The sequence below is a fragment of the Harmonia axyridis genome, chromosome 1 (genome assembly GCF_914767665.1).
Source record: "Harmonia axyridis chromosome 1, icHarAxyr1.1, whole genome shotgun sequence".
NCBI classification, from domain to species: Eukaryota; Metazoa; Arthropoda; class Insecta; order Coleoptera; family Coccinellidae; genus Harmonia; species Harmonia axyridis.
Window position 1 is genome coordinate 67,837,249 of NC_059501.1, and position 10,947 is coordinate 67,848,195.

Here is a 10,947-nt window from a genome sequence, read left to right on the forward strand (position 1 = left end):
TATTAGATTTCTCTGCATATACTGGTTTTTTGATGAGTTTATAATATGAATCCGCACTAATATTGGTCTCGAAATAGTTATTTATTATACAAGGGAAAAAAGTATTAGATTTTAGCTCGAGGTTATGTTGTCTCCCGACGCGAAGCGGAGGGAGACAAAAAACCGAGAGCTAAAATCTAATATTTTTCCCGTGTATAATACACTATTTTTTTCTGTGACAGGAAAAACGACAATTTCATAGTGAAAGAACATATTATTACAATATATTAAAGTCAGAATGTTATCGATATGAATTTTGAATTTTTAAACTAGTAAGCTGCAAATAGACCTGCGTTGCTAAGGGAAACTTCAAAGTAATCAAATATCTGTCAATTTGATTTTGTGATTTGTTTCAAAAATTGCGAACTAATAATTGTTTAGTAGGTATTTTGTTGAATAATATAAAGTTAAAAAATGTCTGATTCCGAGTTTTCTCCGACTCCACCGGTGTTGATAGAAGCAGCGCAAGTAGCGTCACGAAAATTCCTTTATCTATATGTAGATAAATATATATCCGGGAAAAAAGTAATTTCGTGAAAAGTCATATTTTGTTACCTGTCAACAGAGATAAAATATCAAATTTTTTTCCCGTCACAGAAAAAATCCTTTTTTTTCTTCCTAGAAAACAATGGACAAATTTAAATCGATGAAAAACATTTTAAATCAAAACAAAAACACCATACCTAATTGGAAGATGTTAAAAATTCGAATTCAGTTATCATAATGTACCCTTAAGTGGATTCAGTTCATGAACTTCAATTTTATGAAAAATTTTATTCTCTAAGCGTATGGCAATAGGTATAAAAATGTATCTATATAAAAAATTAAAACACTTCTACGTGAATGTTCGAAATACCCAGCATTTACTTCAATAGATTTAATGATCTACTTCCGCGAAGATCTGTTAATACTAAATAACCTTTGTTTGTTATTTTTTAATATCATTTTCGAAAATTTAACCGTGAATCAATTTTTTGTTTTTTTCTTACAAGTAGGCTTGTGTTAAGCTTAATGCATTCTGTATTTTTTTGATTTATCATGCACCTTGGTGTGGGAAAAGAGTGCTAACATTTTCAGGAGCAATTGGAGCCAAAGAAGTACCTGATTGTATCCAAGCAGGTATGTTTCCCCCCCTAGATAGTATAACTAGATGCCAAGGAGTATTCTCTTCCTCTAAAACATTATTTTCTACATATTTCCAGGAGATCCATTCTATAGCAATGGGTGAAGAAGGATTCATACAAGGAGGAATGAGAGAAATTGTTGCATGGACTTCAACACTTGTTCATAATCCAAAAGTATCTAATAAATAGGCACCCAGAATTCTTAAATCTAAATGGCCTCCAAGATCTACCTACAAAATATCAGAGAGCTATGGAGACACTGGACAAATTGGACCCAGATAGAGAGTATTTTGTCAAGATCTTACACGATAAAGATGAGTGCTCAGCGTTAAATCGAAATAACTTCCACACAGCCTCCATTGTAGCAACTGCAATTGCAAGATGGGAAGACTCATCTTTTGAGAATTTTTATATTGATAATTCTCCATCATCATTAAAACTACAAGCTTTAGTCCATTTTATTTTGGAGAAACGTAGATTCTTAACACCAATTACAGTAGGTGAGTTAGAAGAAGGAAAATGCGGACCCAAAGAAACCGCACAGTATGATGAGATCATGAAAAAATATTGTGAAAATGACTCCTCTGATCCTGTTACAACCAACATGGTACCAACATTGCCATTTCAATTGAGTGTTCAATTACCAAATGGGACATTATAACATGTTCAAAGACCTTCTCATTATAATACCTGATTGTTCATTTCTCTCATAAGTCACAATGGTTAATGTATATATGTATCTGTGCTTATTCAATATTTTCCAACAAGAGACTACCCCTTGTAGTTTCAAAGATAAGAATTTTGATTTATTCACCACGAATTCATTTTATATTATTTTTCATTATAATTTTTTTCACGCTGATTCGATATTTCATTCAATGAAAAAGGAAGTGAAAATATTAATGGATAAAATTTTAGTATATTATCACACCTAAGTGTGATGAAAGTAAGGTGGTATACAATGAGTACTTAAATAATGTATCTTCAATGACAGCGGTATTTAGTTTTGTAGCAGGTGCTGCATCCTATTCAAGGGATTAAAAATCGTCTTTCATTTCTTAATAACGCTCCCTACAAGAAAAGGGAAGTGAAATACCGATAACACCTATTGTTCTTCATTGTAAGGAATAATTGATCTGAACCTAAGAATATAATTAAGGGAGTTTCATCTCATCATGGATATGCCTACAGTAAATCTCATTCTAGCGAATCTTATTTAATTGAGAATATGACTTCTTCTCATTATAATAACGTTTCATAATTTCTTATCGTTAAATAATTTATCTGTGTTTAATGAATTTCAACTCCTTTGCCCTTTTTTCTAAAACTCATTTTAAGCTCATTGAGGAGAAAGGACCGACTATACGAATTTTCGTATGAGTCTGTGGTTTATCTTCTTGAGTATATAAATAAGAATCTCCCAAACTAGCGACAGTTAGTCTGAGAAGGTTTTCCGATAGTGTTGGATAAAACATATTTATATATATATATATATATATATATATATATATATATATATATAAACATATTAATAAGTAAATATTAAACTGAATTTGATTTTTTGAGTTGAGATACAAATCAGAAAAATTTCATACACAAGTTTTGGAGATGACTTTCAGAGGGGACATCTCTCGTTTTATTTTCCTCACTTCCTAGCAGATGATCTAGAGAAACAATGTAAAGTTTTATGACTTTCAGAGAAGACATCTCTCACTTTATTTTCGAAACTTTTTAGCAGATGATCTAGAGAAATAATGTAAAGTTTTTTGAATATTTTCATATAAGATACTATTTTATAAAGAAATAGTGATATTAAATAGAAATATATTCGGAAAATATCCAACCTACGCCTGCTGAGCAAATAATGGAGACACCCACAAACATGGCCCAAGAAAATAGGTACTATTCTATGCAGCATGCAACAGTTATCAGTATTTTTCACCACAAAATACACAGCCAACCCAACCGCCAAGTTGTATGTATGCTAATACATGGAATCTATCATTTTGGTAGAAAATATTGAAGTTTATAAATATCGTTTTTATGGGATAGTGATTATATTCATTGGATAGCATAAAAAAATCAGGAATGGCATAACAAAAGCTGGGAAAGATCAATTAGAATCCTATCAAATAGATAGTTGATTCTTTAATTGTTCATTCTCTCTTTTCTTATGGTAATTCTTGGTTAGATGTTATTTTCTGAATATATCACTGGTTGAATCTCTTGAAATTATATGATATTAATCTCAATTTTTCAATGATTCATCTCCATCTATTAGCATACCTATAGTTTTGTAGATATATTTTTTCTAGTAGTAGTCTTCAACTGAATATTGTATAAATTGTTTTTTCAACTGTATGTGCGATTATTGTTTTTCAACCTGTTTGTGTAGAAATTGTTTTTTTCAACTTTAAAAAAAAAATCAATAAATCATGAGCTAAGGAAAAATGTTTTATTCTATTGATTCTTTATCTGAAACCCCTTTCCCCAAAGCCTCTGATGTTCAGCTTTAAGATTAGATCAGTTATACCTATAATACATTCTCTGGAAAACTGGACCCATTTGAAATCTGAAAATCGATAGGGTCTTATTGAGTGAAGTGTTATTCTTGATTGCATCCCAGTTGCTCATAATACGAGGGGTATTTATCACACCGTTTCGGAGTTGGTGTGTCTTGAATGGAACACCCAATATATTTCAACGCAGTTTTTCAGCTGCAGATTTTTTGAGAAGCAATCCGTTACTGGTTTTGCAAAAATGTCATCCGTTTCAAAGATATTGCGTTTTTCGACTCAATTCTTTCGATGGGACACCTCATAACTATATAAATATTATTTATATCAAGATTTAAAATAATTGTACAATTTATTTTTTATTGAATCCCCGAAAACTTTTCGAATCTGCAAATTTACGGATCAGTCCACAGGTGGTCCGAAAGACAATGCAATTTTTTAATTTTGATTTTGCTCTCGGGGGATTAGTCGACCCCAGCCATGCCAAGGTCTGTGCTGGCATGGTTCACCGCAGCCTCCTCGGGGCGAGAGTTGGACAGTGATCGACCGACACTGACCAATGCGGTGCGACTCCCCATACCCTGCTGTAGTGTCGTGGCTTGGGGTATTGCACGGGGTTTACGATGCCAGGTATGCAAGGGATCAGCACTTCATGCCTGATATACCGACATGTGGAATCTGATGTCTGTGGTCATGTCTCGCGAGCAGAGGACACATGCCGGGGGATTTGGCTTAACCGCCTGAACCGAGTGTATGAAAGACACAATAAAAACTTTCCCCAAGACAAGGTGGAACAGCGTATGCCGAAGTCTGCGTGGCTAGTGGGAGGATCTAGTCCTGAATATGCGAACTCCAGATACCAGGCGACCTCTGGTTTAATTGGCCTTCCAGGGGCATGCGGGGCTCTGCCTCTGGTGACTGAAATTCCCTAGCTGCACGTGGGACTTCATATGGACCAGATAGAAAAAACTAAAGAAGGGTCTAGCACTAGCCCTAATGTGCTAATCGAGGAAGTGCAAAGCCTCGCTCAGCCTGAGGAACAGGGCGCAAGTCCTGACCCCATGGCGGAGGAAATGCTGCTGAAGAGCAGCGATGAAGAGGTCGTAGCTGGCCTCGAAAAGCTGACGGTCAGGAGAAATAGACTCTCCGGGGCCGCCAGAAGGAGGATGAAGTTCCTTCTAAAGAAAGGGATGGCTCCTGACGATGCCAGGAAAGAAGCCTCCAAACCAATTGGTCCAAAGCAGAAAACAGGCCGAGGGACCAAGAGAAATAGGTCGGAGGACAGCACGCCTAAAGGCAAGCAGCCAAAGAGTGCCAAATGCGAGGCTTCAAAAGTCGCACGGTCCTCAGGAGGTGCCGGGGCTCAGGCCTCGGGTGCCTCCAAAGTTCAATCCTCGGGAGCTTCCGGGGCTCAGCCCTTAGGAACTCCCAAGGGTCCCGCATCAGGTGGGCCCACCTACAGCCAGGCTACCGCTGGTCTGAAGGTGGGGATAATGCACAAAAAATTTCCAGAGGTGATTTTGGAAATGGACAAACTAATGGCCATCAAAAAATCGCTAATGGAAGAGATTATTGCATTGGGGAACGAGGACGCCATAACGCCTACGTTCCACCAACTGCATATGAGGCCAGGCTGGCTTGGGCTGACATGCTCTGACAAAGCCACTGTGGAGTGGCTGAAGAGCATTCAGCCAAAACTCAAACCTTGGGAGGGAGCTGATCTAAGGATAGCCGAAGAGGCAGAACTGCCTCACCCGGAGATCCTGGTCGGATATCTCCCCGACAGCCATGATCTCTCCAATGAGAAAATTCTCAAGGCGGTAGAGAATCAGAACGCAGGGCTCAAAACCTCCAGCTGGAGAGTCCTTCGAAGGGGACCATCAGGACCCATGCTCGAGATTGTCATCTCGGCTGATAGAACATCGGTCGAGAGACTTAGAGCAAAGAATTGGCAGATAAATTACTTTTTCGGCCAAACAAATCTCCGCCTTAAGGGACCAAAGACAATGGCCGAGAGGAGAGGAGCTTCTCAGGCCCCAACCTCTGGTCCGGCGTCGAAAAGGCCCAAAGGGGAGGTAAAGAAGAAGGTGGTGAAGCCTCCAGGAAATGAAGAGGCCATAAAACTGACCACCAGCTCTGGGGGGAGGGCTGATCCGCAAGGGCGTGATAAGGGGGGGTCCGACGGAGAAAAACCGGCGGTCCCTTCCGAAAAGCCTAGCGGACAACCTACCTCATAAGGAATAGATGTCTGACATGCCTTCAGATAAACCTCCAGCACTCGAAGGCAGCCTCTAGTGCCTTATGCTGGAGAACATCTAGAAGGCTTGTTGACATAGGGCTGATACAAGAGCCCTGGATCAATGGAGGCCAAGTAAGAGGCCTACCAAACAAAGTATATCAGACGATATACTGCGATAAGGCAGTAAGTCCAAGAGCCCTAATAATACTCAGAAGGGGACTAACCTGTCTTCCACTTACAGAGTTCCTGACAAGGGATCTTGCTGCGGCATTGGTTGATGTGCGAACTGAGAACATCAAGAGGCAGCTTGTTATCGCCTCAGGATATTTTCCAGGAGACGCCATCAGCCCACCACCGGAGGAAGTACAACGCCTCATCGAATGGTGCCGCATAGAGAAGAAACAACTTATTCTGGGCTGCGATGCGAACGCACACCACAAAGTATGGGGCAGCACAGATATAAATCATAGAGGTGAGGATTTACTTGACTTTCTATTTTCTACTAACATAGAGATAGTAAATGTGGGTAATAGTCCAACCTTCATGAATGCGATCAGAAGGGAAGTAATTGACCTTACACTGGCGACACCTTTTATTGCGGGGATGGTCAAGAACTGGAGGGTCTCAGAAGAGCCATCCATGTCAGACCATATGGCAATAGAATTCAACGTTGAAGCAACTGCTTCAGCTGATGTTGAGTGCAGGATACCCAGGAAGACAGACTGGGAACTTTACATAGCCCACATGAGTTCTGATCTGAAGGGCCTGAAATACAACATCAGCTCCAATGAGGATCTGGAGAACGCCTCTGCTCACTTCACATCATGTCTGAAGAGGGCATTTGAAAACAGTTGTCCACTCAGGAAGAAAACGATCTCCAGAGACGTCCCCTGGTGGAACAATAATCTTGAAAACCTCAAGAAAATTGCTAGAAAAACCTTCAATAAGGCTAAGCGAGAAGGCAGCTGGAATGCCTACAGACTAGCCCTGACCAACTACAACAAAGAGGTCAGGAAAGCCAAAAGGCAGTCCTGGAGAAGCTTCTGTGAGGGAATAGATAAAACGGCCCCAGCAGCTAGACTTCAAAAGGTACTATCTAAGGATCACTCAAACCCAATTGGCCAAATAAAGAAGCCATGTGGGGAATTTACGAATGATCCTCAAGAGAGCCTAAGAGCTCTACTAGAGACTCACTTTCCTGGCTCCAGGCAGATTACCAGTGAAGATGCGGCCCCCGCTGGGGAAGTATACAACCCCACCAGGTGGGATTCTCAGAAAGCTGGTAGACTATTCACACCAGAAAGAATTGAATGGGCGATAAAGAGCTTTCAGCCCTTCAAATCAGCAGGCATGGATGGTATTTTTCCAGCCATGCTTCAGAAAGGTGTTGAAGTACTTATAGCCCCGATAACTGAGCTCTTCAAGGCCAGCTTTACAAGGGGCTATATCCCGAAATCATGGAGGGAGGCGAGGGTAGTATTCATACCCAAAGAGGGTCGAAAAGGCTCCCCAGAGCCTAAATCCTATCGACCCATATGCCTCACCTCCTTTCTCCTGAAGACCATGGAGAAAATAATTGACAACAACATACGAGGCATTGTAAAACTCCACAGCAAACAGTTTGCTTATAGGGCGGGTAGATCTACTGTAGACGCCCTTCATCATCTTCTTAGAGAGGTGGAAGGCACCCTCAACGCAAAGGAGATTCTGCTTGCAATGTTCGGTGATATCGGAGGGGCCTTTGACAATACCCTACATACCTCCATATGCAATGCAGCCAAAAGGAAAGGGATAGAACCCTCCACTGTTAAGTGGATATCAGCTATGTTGAAAGGACGAACCGTTACAGCCTATCTGGGAGAAACCGAAGTGACTGTGCTGACGTGCAGGGGATGCCCTCAGGGAGGGGTTCTATCACCCCTGCTGTGGAGCTTGGTCATGGATGGCCTCTTGGAGAGGCTTACAACAGGCGGATTTAACGTCCAGGCTTACGCCGACGACATAGTGGTGACGGTTAGAGGCAAGCATGTGGGCCCAATAAGTAGCCGAATGCAACTTGCTCTCAAAACTATTGAAAATTGGTGCGGGGAAGAGGGGCTTACTATCAACCCCTCGAAAACATCAATAATCCCGTTCACTAGAAGAAGGAATCTCGACCTCAGAGCTCTGGTCTTAAATGGTCAGACTCTGCACTTCTCTAGTGAGTGTAAATATCTAGGTGTTACCCTGGACAGTAAACTGAACTGGGGGAAACATATAGATAAGACTCTTTCCAGAGCCACGGCGGCTATGTGGGCATGCAAAAGACTCTTTGGAAAGACATGGGGAGTGAAACCGAAAATGGTACTGTGGTTATACACAGCGGTGGTACGCCCTATTGTCACCTATGCATCTCTAGCATGGTGGACAAAAACCGAGGAGGTCACCACACGCATCAGGTTGCAGAAAATGCAAAGGCTGGCGTGCATTGGTGTCACAGGAGCTATGCGCACAGCTCCTACGGCAGCGCTGGAGGTCATACTAGACTTGCCTCCCTTACACCTACATGTAAGGAAATGTAGCCTGCTCGAAGCAATAAGGATTTCCCATAATGGAAAGCTCCTTCCTGGGAACTGGGTTGGACATATGAGGATACTGAATCAACTAGATTCAAACCTCCTCGCAAAACCATCAGATATTATGCCAACCACCTACGATTTTGAAACGCCCTTTGAAACGGTTATAAATGACCGTCATAGTGCAATAAGTTTCATAAATCGTCTAGACAAAAAGTCATCCATATGGTTTACAGATGGATCAAAAACAGAGAAGGGCACCGGCATTGGGATATATGGACCTAGACTGAGGATCTCTAAAGCCCTGGGAAGTGAGCCCTCGATTCTACAAGCCGAGATAATGGCTGTTTATGTATGCGCCCAGGAGTGTCTCAAAATGAACCTCAAAGGGGCGCATATCTACATCACCACGGACAGCCAAGCCACGCTGAGATCCCTGGAATCGTGTTGTCAGGGGTCTCTGCTGACTTGGGAGTGCCGTAACACCATAAAGCAACTGGCCAGAGGAAACAAGGTGACTCTACTATGGGTACCAGGGCACTGTGGTGTTGAAGGAAATGAGAGAGCGGACGAGCTTGCAAAAAGTGCATCTAGGCTAAGACCTGCTGGACCTGAGCCTTTCTGTGGGATAGGAAAAGACCAATACAAAGCTGCGGTCCAGCTATGGGAGTTGAACAGTAGGACAATCCACTGGACTAACACTCCTAGACTTGCTCAGGCAAAGAAATTCGTGAAGATTTCACCTACTTACACCAGAAAACTCCTGAAGCTGTCACGAGCGGAGCTTCGGGTGATGGTGGGACTGCTGACGGGGCACTGTCGGTACAAACATCATTTGTACCGTATGGGTAAGTCAGCAGACGAGATTTGCAGGCTCTGTGGATCGGAAGTAGAAACTTCTGAACACTTGATATGCAAGTGTCCAGAGCTGGCTGGCCTAAGAACCATTCACATGGGCAAGCCGGTCCTGGATACCAGAGAGGTAATGGCCAAGGCCCCTAGGGAGGTTGTCAATTTTATTAACGTCGTTGACGACCTCCCTGGGTTTCTATGAATGAGTAGGGTAGTGAACAAAAGATCTGCATGGTCGCAGTTCCCGGAAGGCTCACCGAAGCAAAACGACCCCAGTTCAAATAATAATAATAATTTTGATTTTTAATGTCTATAAGTCCTTTTTTTCAAAACGCATGCCCTGATTCTCGACAAGTGATCTTTCAAAACAGATACGTTCATTCAGTGTTCAGAGCACTGTAAGTACGTATACGTTTCGAAAGATCACTTGTCGAGAATACCATCCCTGGCTGTATACTTCTCAACCATACAGCTTCAAAGAAATAAGATAACTCAACTCTAATTAATAATTACTGATAATACCAATTGAAGATGAACCAAACCAAAGAAATCATCAAAATATTTGGAAACATTCATTTCCATAAAATTAAATAGAGACCACGTGGGAAAACTGGAAGTTCCAAACAAGGAGCTCCAAATTACTGCATATTTTCAGCTGAAAAAGTCTTATCCTCTGCTCTGTTGTCTTCAAACTTTTTTCAAATCGAACTGCATCTCATTTCAATATCTAATTGAAATTATTGAAAAAGTTTTCGGATATCTGAGCAGATCCAAAGTTTTTTGAAAATTATTCTTTTTGGGCATAACATGTATAGACAAAAAATGGAAACTATTTACTAGGCTATCCGATAAGCAAAAAATCAGGGTATGTCATTTGAAAAAATGGACTTTTTGACATTATTTATACCTAGGTCATTTAAAAAAAAAATGGAAGTGTCTTTCCCTTTCGGACCAACTGTATAGTAATTCATAAATTTGGAAAAGACTCGAAAACTTTTCGATAGTTCATTGAAAGATAAATCATACGAGTACAATTATCTCCACAGGTTTTCAAGATATGATCCTTAGTTTGAAGTATTATAACCATCGAAGTTGGGACAACCTTTACTTTCATACCTATAATTGTTTTTTTCATTGTGAACTATGAAAACTATTATGAAAATTATATAACCATTAGCCACTAATGAACATTCTCTCTCTCTCTCTCTCTCTCTCTCTCTCTCTTTCCTCTCTCGATAAGGAGAAACGCCTTCCAACAGTATTCAATTGTGCGCAACTCACTGAATTGGGAAGGGAATTCCCCATAGGAATACTCTTGGACCGGTTTTATCGATCCAGCATGGCGGTTACCTACAGCAGAGCCGCCAATGGAATGGAGTTATGGTTATCATCGGAAATACATGAAAGAAGGGGAAAAATGAGAAAAAGGACGTCTATCCTCTTGTTTATTTAGAAGGGAAGATAACGAATTTCTTATTTTGATTATTTTTATTACCTGCAGAAACCTACAATTTTAGTACCTAGCTTAAGTTATGAAATAGAATTAGGTAAAAAAATTGTTTGACCGTTGTTCAGGGCTTTTCCTAGAAAATTACAACAGCTATGAAAACGCAAAAAAATCG